General features: G+C 38.3%; 1 pseudogene; it reads left to right on the top strand.

The window, feature by feature from the left end:
* Positions 1–15,105: 15,105 nt before the first annotated feature.
* Positions 15,106–15,994, top strand: LOC101121406 (non-homologous end-joining factor 1-like; annotated as a pseudogene).
* Positions 15,995–18,611: the final 2,617 nt, after the last annotated feature.

The raw sequence follows: 18,611 nt of genomic DNA, 5'->3' as shown, positions 1-18,611 counted from the left end.
TCTGTGAAGAAAGCTGAGTGCCAAAAAACTGATGCTTTTGAACTGTGGTGTTGGAGAAGACTCTTGAGAGTCCCTTGGGCTTCAAGGAGATCCAACCAGTCCATTCTAAAGGAAATCAGTCCTGGGTGTTCTTTGGAAGGAATGATGCTAAAGCTGAAACTCCAGTACTTTGGCTACCTCATCCGAAGAGTTGACTCATTGGAAAAGACTCTGATGCTGGGTGGGATTGAGGGCAGGAGGAGAAGGGGAAGACAGAGGATGAGATGTTTGGATGGCATCACCAACTCGATGGACGTGAGTTTGAGTGAACTCTGGGAGATGGTGATGGACAGGGAGGCCTGGCTTGCTGCAATTCATGGGGTTGCAAAGAGTTGGATACGACTGAGCGACTGAACTGAACTGAGGGTGCTTACAAATATTGCAAGAAAAATGTCTCTGTCTCTGAAAGCGCCAATGCTCTATATTAGAAAGACAAAGCACAAAAGGTATAATGGCACAAAACTACTATCTAGGAAAAACTCCCTGCTTCTCATTTACTCACTACACACAGAATACATCCAAACACTCAATACTACTTTAACTCTCATCACCAAATGTGTGGGTTTATTCCCACACCGACCATATCTCAGACACCAGGTGTCTTATAATTTGGTTTTGACGTTAACTGGAATTAGTAAAGACCCCTATGACTGCCCCACTACCACCACCACTTCAGATGCTAATTGAAAGTCCAGGTTCCTATCTGTGTTTCTGAGCGACTGGTTGTAAATCAGAGATTCCCACACCCCTCTAATTGCGTCTGATTATTTGCTACAGTAGCTCATAAAATTCAGGAAAACAGTTTACCTACTAGATTACTATTTACCATAAGGGATATTAAATGATATGAATGAAGAATCAGATGAAGAGAAACACACATGAGGTTCAGAAAGGTCCCGCACACAGGAGCTTCTGTTCCCATGGATTTGGGACGTACCACCCCTGCAGCACGTGGATGTGTTCACCAACCCCACGCTCTCTGAACCCCATGCTTATGGGATTGTTATGGAAGTTTCATCAGGTGTGTGCCTGTGTGTGCGCATGCTAAGTCATTTCAGTCATGTCGGACTCTTTGCAACCCCACAAAATGTGGCCCGCCGATCTCCGTCTTTGGGATTCTCTAGGCAAGATATCTGGAGTGGGTTGCCATGCCCTCCTCCAGGGGATCTTCCTGACCCAGGGAACATACCTGCATCTCTTCTGTCTCTCCTGCATTATCAGGGGGGTATTTTACCACTAGTGCCACCTGAAAAACTCCTTTTCATGGAAGATGGTACATTAAAGATCGCTGGCTATTCAAAATTATCCAAAACTGATAAAAACTTAGGGAATTTCCAGGACTGATTGGGTATTGTAGACATTGAGTGCTCAAATTTGCTGAAGTAGTAAAATTTCATGTGATTTGACCAAGTACATTTTTTACACTTTGCCAATGTAATTTTAATATGCAATGTGGATTGAGAATCTCTATATTAGAATATAGTCAAAAGAGGACAGGTGAATAGAACAATGAAGCTTCAGTTCCCAAAGACAGAGTTGTCCTATTATATGTTTTTGTTTTTTTAATAAAAGAACAGTTATAAGATGATTGCCTAGCAGTAAACATCTGAATGTTTTCCTGTAAGACATGAATCTTTTGGTTCTTTGCCTCAGATTCAGCAGGTGAGTTTCTAACATTTGAAAGAGTTTTGAATAAGATTAATTTGTAGAATTTATCTTGTAAATGAACTACAGATTTCTGTAGCAAACAATGATTCTGCTATGATATTAGTGGTATCTATCACTTAGGAAAATGACAATTGACTTTTCAAAAATGGAGTTTCCTCTGGATACTTACGAAATAATGAGAAGTTTTTACTTTTACTACATAATTTTTTCCCAAATTATATTGTGCCATTGTAAAGTTTTTCTAATTTTTATAGAGATTTTTGCTGTTGGTTCTATGTGTAATATATTACTCATAAAGAAATAATAATATTAATAATAATTATTAAAAGTAACATCTCTAAGCATATAAAATGCCACTGAGTAATTTAGCTATACTTTTTAGATTTATTTTTATTGTTAATGTGCCTTTTTATGAATTAAAAAAGTAAAATAAAATTTCCATTTAATACAGAAAACAAAATGTAATGGTCAGTTCTTCTCGTCAAAACTTACCACTAATACTTCAATTAAGAGTAAATAAATTTTTTAAAAAACTTACCACTTGTCAAGTATTTAAGATAATTTTTGTTGCTTTTGTGCCTATATATTTGATTCTGCATATATACAAGACACGCATATACATATATAATCTTCACACAAAAGTACATTACTTAATTAATAGTACACTAGTAGGGGTAAGTGTGCCAGCTATGATGAACCACACAGAAATGTGGCCGAGAGGAGCTACCCCTCGACCAGGTCAGGGGCGGCAGTCGAGAGTGTCAGGCTGTGATGGCGCAGGAGTGGCTGAGAGGAGCTACCCCATGTCCAAGGAGAGTGGCTGCGCAAGCACAAGAGGGCTGAGAGGAGCTACTCCAGGTTCAAGGTCAGGAGGGGCCGGCGGTGAGGAGATACCTCTTGTCCAAGGTAAGAGAAACCCAAGTAAGATGGTAGGTGTTGTGAGAGGACATCAGAGGGCAGACAGACAGATACCATAATCACAGAAAACTAGCCAATCGGATCACATGGACCACAGCCTTGTCTAACTCAATAAAACTAAGCCAAGACTTGCAGGGCCACCCAAGATGGGCGGGTCATGGTGGAGAGGTCTGACAGAATGTGGTCCCCTGGAGAAGGGAATGGCAAACCACTTCCGTATTCTTGCCTTGAGAACCCCGTGAACAGTATGAAAAGGAAAAATGATAGGATGACAAAAGAGGAACTTCCCAGGTCGGTAGGTGCCCAATATGCTACTGGAGACCAGTGGAGAAATAACTCCAGAAAGAACGAAGGGATGGAGTCAAAGCAAAAACAATACCCAGTTGTGGATGTGACTGGTGATAGAAGCAAGGTCCGATGCTGTAAAGAACAATATTGCATAGGAACCTGGAATGTCAGGTCCATGAATCAAGGCAAATTGGAAGTGATCAAACAGGAGATGGCAAGAGTGAACATCGACATTCTAGGAATCAATGAACTAAAATGGACTGGAATGGGTGAATTTAACTCAGATGACTATTGTATCTCCTACTGTGGGCAAGAATCCCTTAGAAGAAATGGAGTAGCCATCATGGTCAACAAAAGAATCTGAAATGCAGTACTTGGATGCAATCTCAAAAATTACAGAATTTTCTCTGTTCGTTTCCAAGGTAAACCATTCAATATCACAGTAATCCAAGTCTATGCCCTGACTAGTAACTCTGGAGAAGCTGAAGTTGAATGGTTCTTTTAGAAATAACACCAAAAAAGATGTCCTTTTCATTATAAGGGATTGGAATGCAAAAGTAGGAAGTCAAGAAACACCTGGAGTACAGGAAAATTTGGCCTTGGAATACGGGAGAAGCAGGGCAAACCTAATAGTGTTTTGCCAAGAGAACACACTGGTCATAGCAAACAACCTCTTCCAACAACACAAGAGAAGACTCTACATGTGGACGTATCCAGATGGTCAACACTGAAATCATATTGATTATATTCTTGGCAGCGAAAGATGGAGAAGCTCTATATAGTCAGCAAAAACAAGACCAGGAGCCAACTGTCGCTCAGATCATGAACACCTTATTGCCAAATTCAGACTGAAATTGAAGAAAGTAGGGAAAACCGCTAGACCATTCAGGTATGACTTAAAATATCCCTTATGATTATACAGTGGAAGTGAGAAATAGATTTAAGGGCCTAGATCTGATAGATAGAGAGTCTGATGAACTATGGATGGAGGTTCGAGACACTGTACAGGAAACAGGGATCAAGACCATCCCTATGGAAAAGAAATGCAAAAAAAGCAAAATGGCTGTCTGGGGAGGGCTTACAAATAGCTGTGAAAAGAATAAAAATGAAAAGCAAAGGAGAAAAGGAAAGATATAAGCATCTGAATGCATAGTTCCAAAGAATAGCAAGGAGAGACAAGAAAGCAAGCCTTCCTCAGTGATCAATGCAAAGAAATAGAGGAAAAGAACAGAATGGGAAAGACTAGAGATCTCCTCAAGAAAATTAGAGATACCAAGGGAACATTTCATGCAAAGATGAGCTCAATAAAGGACAGAAATGGTATGGACCTAACAGAAGCAGAAGATATTAAGAAGAGGTGGCAAGAATACACAGAAGAACTGTACAAAAAAGATCTTCATGACCCAGATAATCACGGTGGTGTGATCACTCACCTAGAGCCAGATATCCTGGAATGTGAAGTCAAGTGGGCCTTAGAAAGCATCACTATGAACAAAGCTAGAGGAGGTGATGGAATTCCAATGGAGCTATTTCAAATCCTGAAAGATGATGCTGTGAAAGTGCTGCACTCAATATGCCAGCAAATTTGGAAAACTCAGCAGTGGCCACAGGACTGGAAAAGGTCAGTTTTCATTCCAATTCCAAAGAAAGGCAATGCCAAAGAATGCTCAAAGTGCCACACAATGTCACTCATCTCACATGCTAGTAAAGTAATGCTCAAAATTCTCCAAGCCAGGCTTCAGCAATATGTGAACCATGAAATTCCAGATGTTCAGGCTGGTTTTAGAAAAGGCAGAAGAACCAGAGATCAAATTGTCAATATCTGCTGGATCATCGAAAAAGTGAAAGAGTTCCAGAAAAAACCATCTATTTCTTCTTTTTGGCCATGCCAAAGCCTTTGACTGTGTGGATCACAATAAACGGTGGAAAATTCTGAAAGAGATGGGAATACCAGACCACCTGACCTGCCTCTTGAGAAACCTATATGCAGGACAGGAAGCAACAGTTAGAACTGGACATGGAACAACAGACTGGTTCCAAACAGGAAAAGTAGTATATCAAGGCTGTATATTATCACCCTGCTTATTTAACTTATATGCAGAGTACATCATGAGAAACTCTGGGCTGGAAGAAGCACAAGCTGGAATCAAGATTGCCGGGAAAAATATCAGTAACCTCAGATATGCAGATGACACCACCCTTATGGCAGAAAGTGAAGAGGAGCTAAAAAGCCTCTTGATGAAAGTGAAAGAGGAGTATGAAAAGGTTGGCTTAAAGCTCAACATTCAGAAAACGAAGATCATGGCATCCGGCCCCATCACTCCATGGGAAATAGATGGGGAAACAGTGTCAGACTTTATTTTTGGGGGCTCCAAAATCACTGCAGATGGTGACTGCAGCCATGAAATTAAAAGACGCTTACTCCTTAGAAGGAAAGTTATGACCAACCTAGATAGTATATTCAAAAGCAGAGACATTACTTTGCCGACTAAGGTCCGTCTAGTCCAGGCTATGATTTTTCCTGTGGTCATGTATGGATGTGAGAGTTGGACTGTGAAGAAGGCTGAGCGCCAAAGAATTGATGCTTTTGAACTGTGGTGTTGGAGAAGACTCTTGAGGGTCCCTTGGACTGCAAGGAGATCCAACCAGTCCATTCTGAAGGAGATCAACCCTGGGATTTCTTCGGAAAGAATGATGCTGAAGCTGGAACTCCAGTACTTTGGCCACCTCATGAGAAGAGTTGACTCATTGTAAAAGACTCTGATGCTGGGAGATATTGGGGGCAGGAGGAGAAGAGGATGACAGAGGATGAGATGGCTGGATGGCATCATCGACTCGATGGACGTGAGTCTGAGTGAATTCCGGGAGATGGTGATGAACAGGGAGGCCTGGCGTGCTGCGATTCATGGGGTCGGAAAGAGCCGGACACCACTAAGTGACTGAACTGAACTCAACGGAACTCTGCATATAAGTTAATTAAGCAGGGTGACAATATATAGACTTGGTGCACTCCTTTTCCTATTTGGAACCTGTCTGTTCTTCCACGTCCAGTTCTAACTGTTGTTTCCTGACCTGCTTACAAGTTTCTCAAGAGGCAGGTCAGGTCGTATGGTATTCTCATCTCTTTCAGAACTTTCCACAGTTTATTGTGATCCACACAGTCAAAGGCTTCGGCATAGTCAATAAAACAGAAATAGTTGTTTTTTTGGAACTCTCTTGCTTTTTCAGTGATCCACCGGATTTTGGCAATTTGATCTCTGGTTCCTCTGTTTTTTTGTAACGAGTCTGAACATCTGGAATTTCACAGTTCACGTACTGCTGAAGCCTGGGTTGGAGAATTTTGAGCTTTCCTTTATTAGTGTGTGAAATGAGTGCAATTGTGTGGTAGCTGGAACATTCTTTGGCATTTCCTTTCTTTGGGATTGGAAGGAAAACTGACCTTTTCCAGTCCTGTGGCCACTGCTGTTTTTCCAAATTTTCTGACATATTGAGTGCATCATTTTCATAGTATCACCTTTTAGGATTTGAAGTAGCTCAACTGGAATTCCAGCACATCCACTGACTTTGTTCACAGTAATGTGTCCTAAGGACTACTTGACTTCACCTTCCAGGATGTCTGTCTCTTAGTGATTGGTCACACCATCGTGATTATAGGGGTATGAACATCTTTTTGTACAGTTCTGTGTAGTCGTTCCCATTCTAATTTTCCTCTATTTCTTTGCATTGATCCCTGAGGAAGGCTGTCTTGTCTCTCTTTGCTATTCTTTGGAACTCTACATTCAAATGGGTATATCTTTCCTTTTCTCCTTTTCTTTTCATTTCTCTTCTTTTCACAGCTATTTGAAAGGCCTCCTCAGACAGCCATTTTGCTTTTTTGCATTTGTTTTTCTTGGGAATGATCTTGATCCCTGCCTCCTGTACAATCTTATGAACCTCTGTCCATAGTTCATCAGGCACTCATTAATAGTATGAAAAGGCAAAAGATAGGACACTGAAAGATGAATTTCCCAGGTCAGTGGGTGCTCAATATGCTAGTGGAGATCTTTTGAGAAATAACTCCAGAAATAATGAAGGGATGGAGCCAAAGCAAAAACAACACTCAGTTTTGGATAGGACTGGTGATAGAAGCAAGGTCCGATGCTGTAAAGAGCAATATTGCATATGAACCTGAGATGTTAGGTCCATGAATCAAGACAAATTAGAAGTGGCCAAAAAGGAGATGGCAAGAGTGAACATCAATATTCTAGGAATCAGCAAACTAAGATGGACTGGAATGGGTGAATTTAACTCAGATGACCATTATTTCTACTACTGTGGGCAGGAATCCCTTAGAAGAAATGGAGTAGCCATCATGGTCAACAAAAGAATCTGAAATGCAGTACTTGGATGCAGTCTCAGAAATGACAGAATTATCTCTGTTCGTTTCCAAGGTAAACCATTCAATATCACAGTAATCCAAGTCTATGCCCTGACTAGTAACTCTGGAGAAGCTGAAGTTGAATGGTTCTATGAAGACCTACAAGACGTTTTAGAACTAACACCCAAAAAAAGATGTCCTTTTCATTATACGGGACTGGAATGCAAAAGTAGGAAGTCAAAAAACACCTGGAGTAACAGGCAAATTTGGCCTTGGAGTACAGAATGAAGCAGAGAAAAGGCTGATAGAGTTTTGCCAAGAGAACACACTGGTCATAGCAAACACCCTCTTCCAACAACACAAGAGAAGACTCTACACATGGACATATCCAGATGGTCAACACTGAAATCGGATTGATTATATTCTTTGCAGCCAAAGATGGACAACCTCTAAACAGTCATCAAAAAGAAGACCGGGAGCCAACTGTCGCTCAGATCATGAACTCCTTATTGCCAAATTCAGACTTAAATTGAAGAAAGTGGGGAAAATTACTAGACCATTCAGGTATGACCTAAATCAAATCCCTTATGACTATATAGTGGAAGTAATAAACAGATTTAAGGGAATAGATCTGATAGACAGAGTGCCTGATGAACTATGGACAGAGGTTCGTGACATTGTATAGGAGACAGGGAACAAGACCATCCACAAGAGAAAAGAAACTATAATGCAGAGATTAAAGAAGGATCCTGGTTCTTCCTGAAGGAACATACATAACAATATTTTTGGGTTCTTCTGGCAGAATTAAGGCCTCCACCCAAGTGGAGGATGATAACTTCAGGCTGAGTCCAAGATTCCTGGAGCATCACCCTGTTACCTTACCACCAAGGAATCAGAAGGAAGTCACACACCCTACAGCCTTCACCCCAAATTTTGCCTATAAAAATTTTTCCAAAAACCATCACAGAGTCTGGGGTTTTGCAGGCACACGCCAGAGGTTCTCACCTGCAATAAGCTTTTCTCTGTCCCAAATGCCTAAGTTTTTGTTTGTGTGACCTCACTTGAGCACAGGCTTTTGCATTCTGTTACATTTGTATCTTTTTACAACCAGCTTTGAGGATCTCTATCTTTGTCTTTCTTGGTCAATTTTTTTAATATATGGTAATATGTTAGTTTTTCTTTTATATTCATTAGCTTCTTAAACTTTAATTTTTCTTGTTTCTTTCATTTAAAATTTAATGGATTTATTTATTCATTTATTTTTTAGGAATAAAGGCCATTTTCCTGACATCCATAAATTGAATTTAAGCCACGATAATTTCCAGCTTTCACCTTGTGTTTTTAATATTCATTCATGCAGAAATTATTTTAGAAAAATGATGCTCAATTTTTTATATATCTATAAATTGAGCTTTTTGTTTTATTACATTTTGATCAGAATGGTCTTTGCAACATGTTTATTTGGAACTTACTAAGTGTGTCTTTGTGACAGTGTATGATTTTTAAATTACAAATTAAATACCAAAATCAAGATTTTTATACAAATGATATATAAAGTTATGATGCACTCAATCCTCTGCCAAGTCAGTAAAAACAGTATTCCAGAGGTACAGTGTAAAATACTATGGAACTTCTAACTTAATTTTAGAGCTCTTTATGATGACCAACTAGTACTTTTCATGTAAATACTGCAAATGTGAGAGATAAAAGGTGATACCTGATAAACATTTGATCCTTTTTGTAGATTCTGATATTTTCAGCAATCAGGTTGTATATCTAAAGAAATAACTTGTCTATGATTATGTCTGAAATGTTAAACTTTTCCCTTTTCTTCTTTCTGAAATATGCTTCATCAGAGAGGGGACTTTCTACTAACACTAATACTATAAATATCCTTTGCCCTTTTTCATGGATAAAAGCAGAGATAATTAAGTTTAAGTTGTTCATCACCTCTCTTTATGTGTGCAGCTTCACAAGCACCCCATTATTGGTTAACTGCTTAATACTGGAGGATGGGAATTCCTGACACCAAGTGACATCTCATTAGCATGAACAGCTGGAGCCTGAAATGGAAGGCACCATAGGGACTAATTACCTGAAAAGATTTAAATAGCAAATACCTACCAGAATCTTTCTCACAGAAAGCAAAGCTCTGTTCACTCACACGTAAAGCCTCTGTATGCCTTAGACTAATATTTGTTTGAAATTTAAATGTTTTAAAGTCTCTTCATTGTAATGTCCTCTGCAAAACCTATCCAGGCCGGTTGCCTCGTTCCCTCTGTCTTATACTGTGGTATTATGAGCTTAACCTGGGTGGTGTATTTGATGTGGCAGATATCAGAATCTGTGTCAGTGGAGACCTCAGAGAAGCCCACACATTTTCTCATCACTGCTGTTTGTGAGGCAGAAGGAAGCCAGCTAAATGTATTTGACTAGAAGATAATTAAACATTTGTCAGCCGCATTTAAACAAGATTTCTGGTCCCAGGGTCTCTGGGCTCTAGAGGTTCTTTGAAGCCTCTGAAATTATAAGTAATATTTTTTGTACATACATCTATTATTTTTTCAGAAGTAGGTTCTCTTGAATTGTATACATCCTGAAGTATTAAGACGTCCCCAAATAAGTATTACTGTTATATACCCTACCCTCCTCCAAGTATGAAGGATCACTCCCCTTGCTATTTCTTCTTTTTTCAAATTAGAGAAAAATTATCTGCATTTTCAAAGAAAAAAAATAGATGTGACATATTTTTGAGGGGGATGAGCAGGCTTATCTGATAGAAAGGAAGAGAGAGAGTGGTTGTTAGTTTCATAAGGCAGAATTCACTGATACAGGTCAATAATGTCAGTGGAATTTTTTAGCATCCTGCAATAAAATGAGAAAATACAATGTTCTCAATTTTAATGATTGTCTTTTAATCTGAGATTATAGTTTGCTGTATTTAAAATTTAAATTCTGATTCCTTTAATTGAATGATAGTGAAGATAGTTGTATAGGGTTTTTGCATATTTTTGTACTCTTATATGGTAAAATTCCCTTGTGGCTCAGCTGGTAAAGAATCCACCTGCAATGTGGGAGATCACGGTTTGATCCCTGTGTTGGGAAGATCCCCTGGAGAAGGGAACAGCTACCCAGTCCAGTATTCTGGCCTCAAGAATTCTGTGGACTATATAGTCCATGGGATCGCAAAGAGTTGGACATGACTGAGCGACTTTAACTTTCATGGTAAAATTCTAAAGAAAAGCCATGCCCTATTTTTCAATCTTTTTTTTTTTTTTTTAAAGCTGTGAAACTCCAAGCTTGGCCATTATTGCTCAATGTTATTCCCACTCCTATAAATGCCTTTCATATTGAGAGTCACTGTCTTAATCAGTCATTGGTCTTATGGTGATGAACCACTTGCCCAAGACTGAGTGGTTTCCTGGGACACAGGGCATGCATTTTTCAGAAAACAAAACAAAACAAAAAACTCAATGAAAACTACAATGAAACCAGTCAGTTTTTTCACTGAAGGAAAAAACAAACAAACAAAAAAAAAAACAACACAAAAAACAGTGACAATTACTGAAATCCATTGACATTAATAAAACTTGATGATTTAAACAATCATCTAGGTGATAGGCATATATGGCAGTACATGAGAAATATATATCTGTATCTCAAGACAGCAGTATTATATAATGATATGTTTTTTTTTTCTTGACTTATTTTATGACTTCTAAGTCATCATTCTGAGTGTGTCTGTGTGTGTTAGTCGCTCAGTCACGTCCGACAATTTGATGATTGCTCAAATCATATTGCATTTTATACCTTCACCTAGGCTGATTCTGGGGCTTCTCTGATGGCTCAAATGGTAAAGAATCTGCCTGGAGTGGGGAAGATCCAGGTTCAGTCCCTGAGTTGGGAAGATCTTCTGGAGAAGATAACAGCTACCCACTCCAGTATTCTTACCTGGAGAATTCCATGGACAGAGGAGTCATGGGGTCGCAAACAGTCGGACTCAACTGAGTGACTAACACTTTTACTTCCTGTTTGTTTGTTTGTTTTCAAAATGATTCTAATGGTACCCATTTCCTAAGCTTTCAAATATTGGATGCTTATGCTTGGGTCATTTAATGGGAAAAGATAGAAAAGGCAGTAGTGTGATTCTCAATAACCTCTTACCTGTGATTTTACATATTATTCAGTCATCTAGTACAGCCTGCTAACATATGTAAACAATGCTTGCAAAATTTGTGCTCTTTCAACGTGTGATTATGAAAAAACAGTCTTTGCCATTTTAAGATTGAATAGATGAACTATTATGTCCTATGATTCACATTATTTGAATAACTAATGTGTGTAGATACATATGATTGCCATATTTACATAATTATCTACACACTTTATTTTTAAGGTGTAAAGGGTTTCAGAGGAATACTAAGGATAATTTTATGTGTCAACTTACCTGGGCCATATTATCAACTATTGGAAGAAGTGAAATTTTAGTCACTCTGTCCTGTCCAACTCTCTGGGACCCCATGAACTATATAGCCCCGCAGGTTACTCTGTCCATGGAATTCTCCAGCAAGAATACTTGAGTGGGTAGCCATTCTCTTCTCCAGGGGATCCTCCAGACCCAGGGATCAAACTCAGGTCTCCTGCATTGCAGGCAGATTCTTTACCCACTGAGCCACCAGGGAATGTCAACTAGTTGGGGAAACATTTTTCTGGATATTGTTTGTGAAAGTGTTTTTGAGTGAGATTAACATTTAAATAGGTGTACTTTGGATAAAAGAGACTAGCCTATGTTATGTGAGTGGGGCTCATTCAATCAGATGAAGGCCTTAACAGGACAAAGACTGCCCTCTCCCAAGCAAGAGGGAATTTTTCCTTCATTTTGCTTTGGACTTGGACTGTGACTCTTCCTTGGAAGTCAAAACTGTCAATATATTCTGAAGATTTTAGACTTGACCTTCACGATTATGTAAGCGGCCAATTCCTTAAAATAAATCTCTCTATGAAAACACATCTTGGTGGTTCTGTTTTTCTGATGAGCCTTAACTAATACAGCAAATATATCTTTAAGTCATTGTTGTTCAGGAACCATTGTCTTACCAGCTCCCCATGTTAAAGAGAGTGGGAATTTTTACAATGTATCAAAACTGCAAAGTTATAATTAAAAATTACTTTAAATTTGCTGTCCATTCACCTAAATAATGGGATAGTTTGACTGTCTCTTAGGAACAGTGCCTGAATAGAACTCACTAAATATAAGAAAATAATAATTAAAAATCAAATATAAAAAATTGGAAATCTCAGGATAAATAAGTAGCTATTTGTTGGTATATCAATACCACACAGAATTTATGTGGACTTAACAGAGGTGTGGTTAGTGAACTTCAGCAAAGATTAAAGTTGGTGTTAATCCATATGAAGCTTTAATGTATGAAAGAAACTGAGAATAAGAAAAGACTCTTTTAAAAAAAAGGTTAGATTCAGACAAAGTTCAAAAACAAAGTATTCATTAACTATACAAAAGAAAAAGGAATATATCTGAATGATGGGAATTCTTAATGATTATTCTTGAGTATAGAAACTGAAAACTAACAAGACAGAATTTGACTAGTTTACAGCTCTACAGTCAAAGTATCAGTCTTGGTGATTGGAAACCTATTGGAAATACTTCAAACCATATTTTCAAGTTATGTTTTTACTAGCCAATTACCAAGAAAGCTGATTCATTGGAAAAGCCCCTGATGGTGGGAAAGATTGAAGGCTACAGGAGAAGGGGGCTATGGAAGATGAGATGGTTAGATAGATAGCATCACCCACTTAATGGACATCAATTTGAGCAAACTCCAAAGAATAGTGAAGAACAGAGGAGTCTGGTGTGCTACAGTCCACAAAGACGCAAAGAATCAGACACAATTTAACGACTAAACAACAACCAAGAGAGGATAGGTAATGTTGGTTTGAGAGAAGAGTTAAGTGTTAAAATAGAGTAACTGAAGAACACATTCTTTGATCAGAGACCTGCAGAAAAAGATAATCGAGAAAACCACATGACTATTGGGAAAATTTTCCAGGCCCAGTGCACAGTCTCAAGGACCTGAGTCAAAAGCATGCTTTGTGTGTTGAAGAACAAGGAAGCTGATTTTTAGAACAGAGTGGAGAAATAGGAGATGTTGTCAGACAGCATGGGAAGGAAAGAATATATGTAAGGTTTTGTGCAATTTTTAAGGGATTTTACTGTTAATAAAATGAGAAATAGCTGAAGGTTTTGAGTAGAGGTGTTACAGATCTTACTTTTTAAAAATATCTATTCTGAACATTTTAAAATAAACATAAGTAATGATAAATATTTTATTGTACCTATCACTTGAATTTTCAAATAGAAACATTATAGCAAACAGATTAACTCCAGAATTTCCCTCAAGAGTAACACATTTAGAAAAGAAATTTTGAATCTGTCTTTCCTATAACTCATCCTATGTCCAACAAGAACCTTAATATTGGGCTCTATTCATGCAATTCACTGGCTTAAAAAGTCACTACTGATTTCTACAACAGCTAACCTCCATTTATTTGCCTGATTTTCAACTACCACCAAATCAGTTTTCTTCATTATGTTTCCATGATCAGAACTTTTTTCCACCTTCTTTCCTATCCAAAGACTTACAATTTCCAAGTTTTCTTTACCAACCACTCCTATTCTCACCAGTGCTGTTATCTTTTAGCACTTTCATAACCATACCATTCTGGACCATACAATATTATAGAACCATTTCTTTCTTCCTCTTCCTTTTGTTCCCCCAGCTCTTGGCTTAACAGAGGGAAGGGAGACAGAGGTAATTCCCCATAGTACGTGTCTCTCATGTTGCCTAGCAAGTTTCAGTCTCCTTTATGTCAATATCTTTATTACAAACCTGTTTTACCATCTTAGTATAAACATCACTCTTCTCTATGAATATTATTTGTTGTGTTCCAGTAAAATACTTATGTGGCTATTCTTAAATATTTACAAGAATTCAGGATACATGCCTAATATGATTTCAGTCATGCCCCCCTCTTTCTACAACATAAAGAAAATATAGGTATGGGAACAATGACAAAACAAGTCAACAGTTTATTACTGGTTTGCTTTCAGTCTCATAATCCAATTCCAGAGCACTGTTAATTTGTCTAGACCATTTGAAGGAAACCTTAATTAGCTAACTTAATCAGTTTGCATGTCCTAAAAGTAAAAGTAGTATAATTCCCCAATTTATAGATTTTGCTAAATCCAAACATGAGACTTAAAACTTACTCAATGAAAAAAGCAAGCATAACTATTAATAAAAATGTGAGAGTTAGACCTAAGAAAGCCGAGTGCAGAAGACTTGATGCTTTTGAACTGTCGTGTTGGAGAAGAGTGATGGAGAAGGCTCTTGAGAGTCCCTTGGACTGCAAGGAGATCAAACCAGTCAATCCTAAAGGAAATCAGTCCTGAATATTCATTGGAAGGACTGATGCTGAAGCTGAAACTCCAATACTTTGGCCACCTGAGGCAAAGAATTGACTCCTTAGAAAAGACCCTGATGCTGGGAAAAATTGGAAGTAGGAGGAGAAGGGGATGATGGAGGCTGAGGTGGTTGGATGGTATGACTCAATGGATATGAGTTTGAGCAAGCTTGGGGAGTTGGTGATGGACAGGGAAGCCTGGCATGCTGCAGTCCATGGGGTCCCAGAGAGTCGAACATGACTGAGTGACTGAAATGAAACTGAATTAATAAAAACACACTGACCTTTTCGTTTGTGCTGGCGGGCCAGCCTGCCATGGGGAGGGTGGGTGAGAGCTCCCGCAGCCACTCACAATGGAGGAACTGGAGCAAGGTTTGAGATGCAGCCATGTGCATGGCTCGAACTTGCTGATAACTCCCTCCTGGCCAAGGCCTATATCACCAGGCCTTGCTGGTTTCAGATCTTTAACAAGTGTGGCAAGAACAGGTGTACACTAATGCGATTAGTCAGCGAGCCAAGGAACTGAACAAGCACCTGACTGCTCCTCCTGAGGCTTTTCTTTGACATTTGGATGATCTGCTTTGCCCTTTGTTGAAGGATGCTTCTTGCCCTGGCATAGCTGCATTCTCCTGTGATTGTGTGGCAGAGGCACTGACACTTCGGAGGCAGAGTAAGTGTACTGGTCTCCCATTCTACTGGAATTTCCACTGCATCCTAGCTAGCCCTTTGGTGGTCTCCTAATGTTTGATTTGTCCTCTGATGGGCACGAGTCTGGCATGGCAGTGCCAGGTGAGTGACCTAACAATGATGCTTCATATGATAGATCTAGAGATCCAGGACTACCAGGAGAGTGGGGCTACTCTGAGCCAAAACTGGTTGAAGACAGAGCCACTTGAATAGACTTTCTTCTTGGAATGATTTATGGTGGAGAAACTACCAGAGGCATGCAGTGTTGGTGATGGAAGACCCTTCGTCACAAATCTGCAGAGTCTGGATATGGAAGTCACCAGATAAAAGATCCAGGTGGGACAGAAACATCAGGATGCCGGAGATCCCCAGACCTCACGCAGCGCCTTCTCACAGGGAACTGATAACCAACTTCTGAACCAGCCAGAAGAGCCTGTCTCCTCGGCACCATCCCTCCCAGGACCTGGGAAGGAGCCCACAGTTCCTTCAGCCCAATGCAGAGACCTCAGCTGTTTGAAAGTGCAGAGGAAGAAGCTAACAGGGCTCTGCAGTTAACCTATCTCCATCTCAACTGCTAAGAATGGACTCGGAGAGGAGTTTCCTAGTGTCTCCTTGGAAGGAGATCCTGTGGCAGCAGCATCTCTGACACAGAGCTATCCAGTCAGGGACTCCACCATAAGGGCCAGATAACTGAAGCTCATGTTGACAGGCATGGCCACTGTTAACAAGGGAATCCTGGCTCCAACCCACTGGGCTCTGGCCTTTCTTGTCTGAGTGGAAGACTGTCTCTGGGAATCCCACACCCTCCTTTCTTTTACTGAAGGTTCTCTAGACTCAGGATCTACCATGGACTTTCGGTATACGGGACAGGTCAGCAAAAAGGCACAATGTACCTTTGTCTTCTTTCCAGAGTCCCTAGCTACTCCCAGATGCTCCTCAGAGACCAAGTACTCACATTCCTGAAAAAACAAAACAAACAAACAGAAAAGACACATTGAAATCAGAAAGGAAAGAATGTGTGGGCAAGTAGTAGTATTTAATGCTTCCAAATGGATAATTTAGATGTCAGTACCAATCTTCAACCAAGTATAGGCAGCAGGCATACACCAGTAGCTTCTTGAATGATACAGAGTTCAAAGGAGAAAAAAACCAAGCCTGAGCCAAGCCTGACTGTTAAGCAAGATCTTTTACCATAGATGTGTATAATAAAGAGAACTAAGAAAAAATATGTAATTAATACATGCTGACTTTGTAACAAATTCAAGATCTCTACCTTTTAAAAAACTGATTTGACCACCTGTGCTTGAATGAAATTGATCAAAATTAGTTCTTCACTTCTCTTTTAAAATGGAGAGGATTTGCCTTTGATCTTCACTGGGGATGAATTAGAGTGGGGGCAATTAATGAGGAGTGGAGGAAGATGAAAGAAGACTTGAGTGCTTCTTAAAAGCTAATTGTGTATTTATTCAATCCCATGTTGATTAGTTGTCATTAGAGCCTGTTATTTATACTTCAGGATAAACTAGATTTAGTTTTTTTTTTTTTAAAGTCACCAGGTTGCCAATAAAGAATATTTAATTCAAAGATTTTGTTATTGTATTTTTTATTACATGTGAAAGTATGACCAAGTTTTCATTTATAATTATTATAATATTTGGATAGCTAATATTTTAATAATATATAATTATTCAATTGTCCTTTTAAATCACAGAAAAAAAGCTATTTTTCTTTCAACAAAATATTTTTGTTGCAGATATTAAGGCAATTATCATTTTATCTGGAATTTCACTGTTAATTTTTAATTGTTTCCAGATAGAATTTGGAGTTATTTCATCCTTCAAATAACTTACTGTATTGTGCAATTACAATGGCATGGCAATTCCAGGTCTTGGTTTACTTATGAGTTTAAACTTTGTTTTAATTCCATTAGAATATTTTAAAAGGATTTGCTAGTCATGGCTGAGACTTACCTACCATCAGCTATGTAAGAACTTGGAGCATATTGCACAGCTCCAAGTGTATGTATTTAATATCAGTTCTACCAATTATTTGTCTTTAAATAATCTAGTTTTTATTTTTTAGAATACCTTAAATGCATTTTTAGGGATATTTTGCTTAAAATATTTTTTGGATTCTTAGGTGGCTATTAAAAATGTCTTCATATTTTTCCACAATGTTACAATTTTTTAAAATCAGGCATTTATAAACAACAAAATGTATTTTTGTATTTATTATGCAGCATAAAACTCATTTTCCTATAGATTTATACTATTCTGATTTCACTTAGACTATTATTAAGTGATACTACTTTAAAATAATTAGGATAGTAATATTGCATCATCTGTTAGTCATGCACTAATTTTTGATCCACAATTACTTATATTTGCTGTTTGGAAGAAATGTGATTAAAATTCATTTCACTAAATTTGTACACATTTTAGAGCTGTAAATCAAATGGATTTATACAGCTTTTTTCTGAGTGTTACTGCTTCAGAAGATTCAACTTTTGACAATCGTTTTCACATAGCTCTATTAAGTAATAGCATCAAATTGAATAAACCATTCTATCTTATGCTGTAATACTTTTCAAGAAACTAATTCACTAAACATCTCAGTTGCTTTACATCTTGAGAGCATTAAGAAGTGTGCTGACTTATTCAAATTGTTTCATGAATTAGCTCTAATAAAAGATGATTTGTGAGAGAAAACTTTAAAAAATTTTTTATAAATGTAACAAAAGAAAATCATTTCAAATAAATAAAACATGTTTAGACTGCAATTAAAATAAATTATGCCTAATTTATTTGTAAATGTCTCATACCTGGATTAGGCGTCCCTGGAGGCTCAGTGGTAAAGAATCCACCTGCCAATGCAGAAAACACATTTTCAACATGTAGTCTGGGAAGATCTCCTAGCAAAGGAAATGGCAACCCACTCCATTATTCTTGCCCATAAATCTCCACTAATGGAGGAGCCTGGTGGGATACAGTTCATGGGGTTGCAAAGAGTCAGATACAACTTAGCAACTAAATAACAACTGGATTATAATTAAATACATTAAAACACAATTATTTTACACAACAGTGTTTGTGTTGCATGGTGTCTTACACTGATTCAAAATTACTACTCTAACAAAGAATAAAAAAATCAACCCTTGCTGTTTTGTAAGCTC

This window comes from Ovis aries, chromosome 2 (genome assembly GCF_016772045.2).
Source record: "Ovis aries strain OAR_USU_Benz2616 breed Rambouillet chromosome 2, ARS-UI_Ramb_v3.0, whole genome shotgun sequence".
In the NCBI taxonomy this organism is placed as follows: Eukaryota; Metazoa; Chordata; class Mammalia; order Artiodactyla; family Bovidae; genus Ovis; species Ovis aries.
The sequence above is the reverse complement of the archived record's forward strand: the minus strand, read 5'-3'. Positions and strand labels throughout refer to the sequence as shown.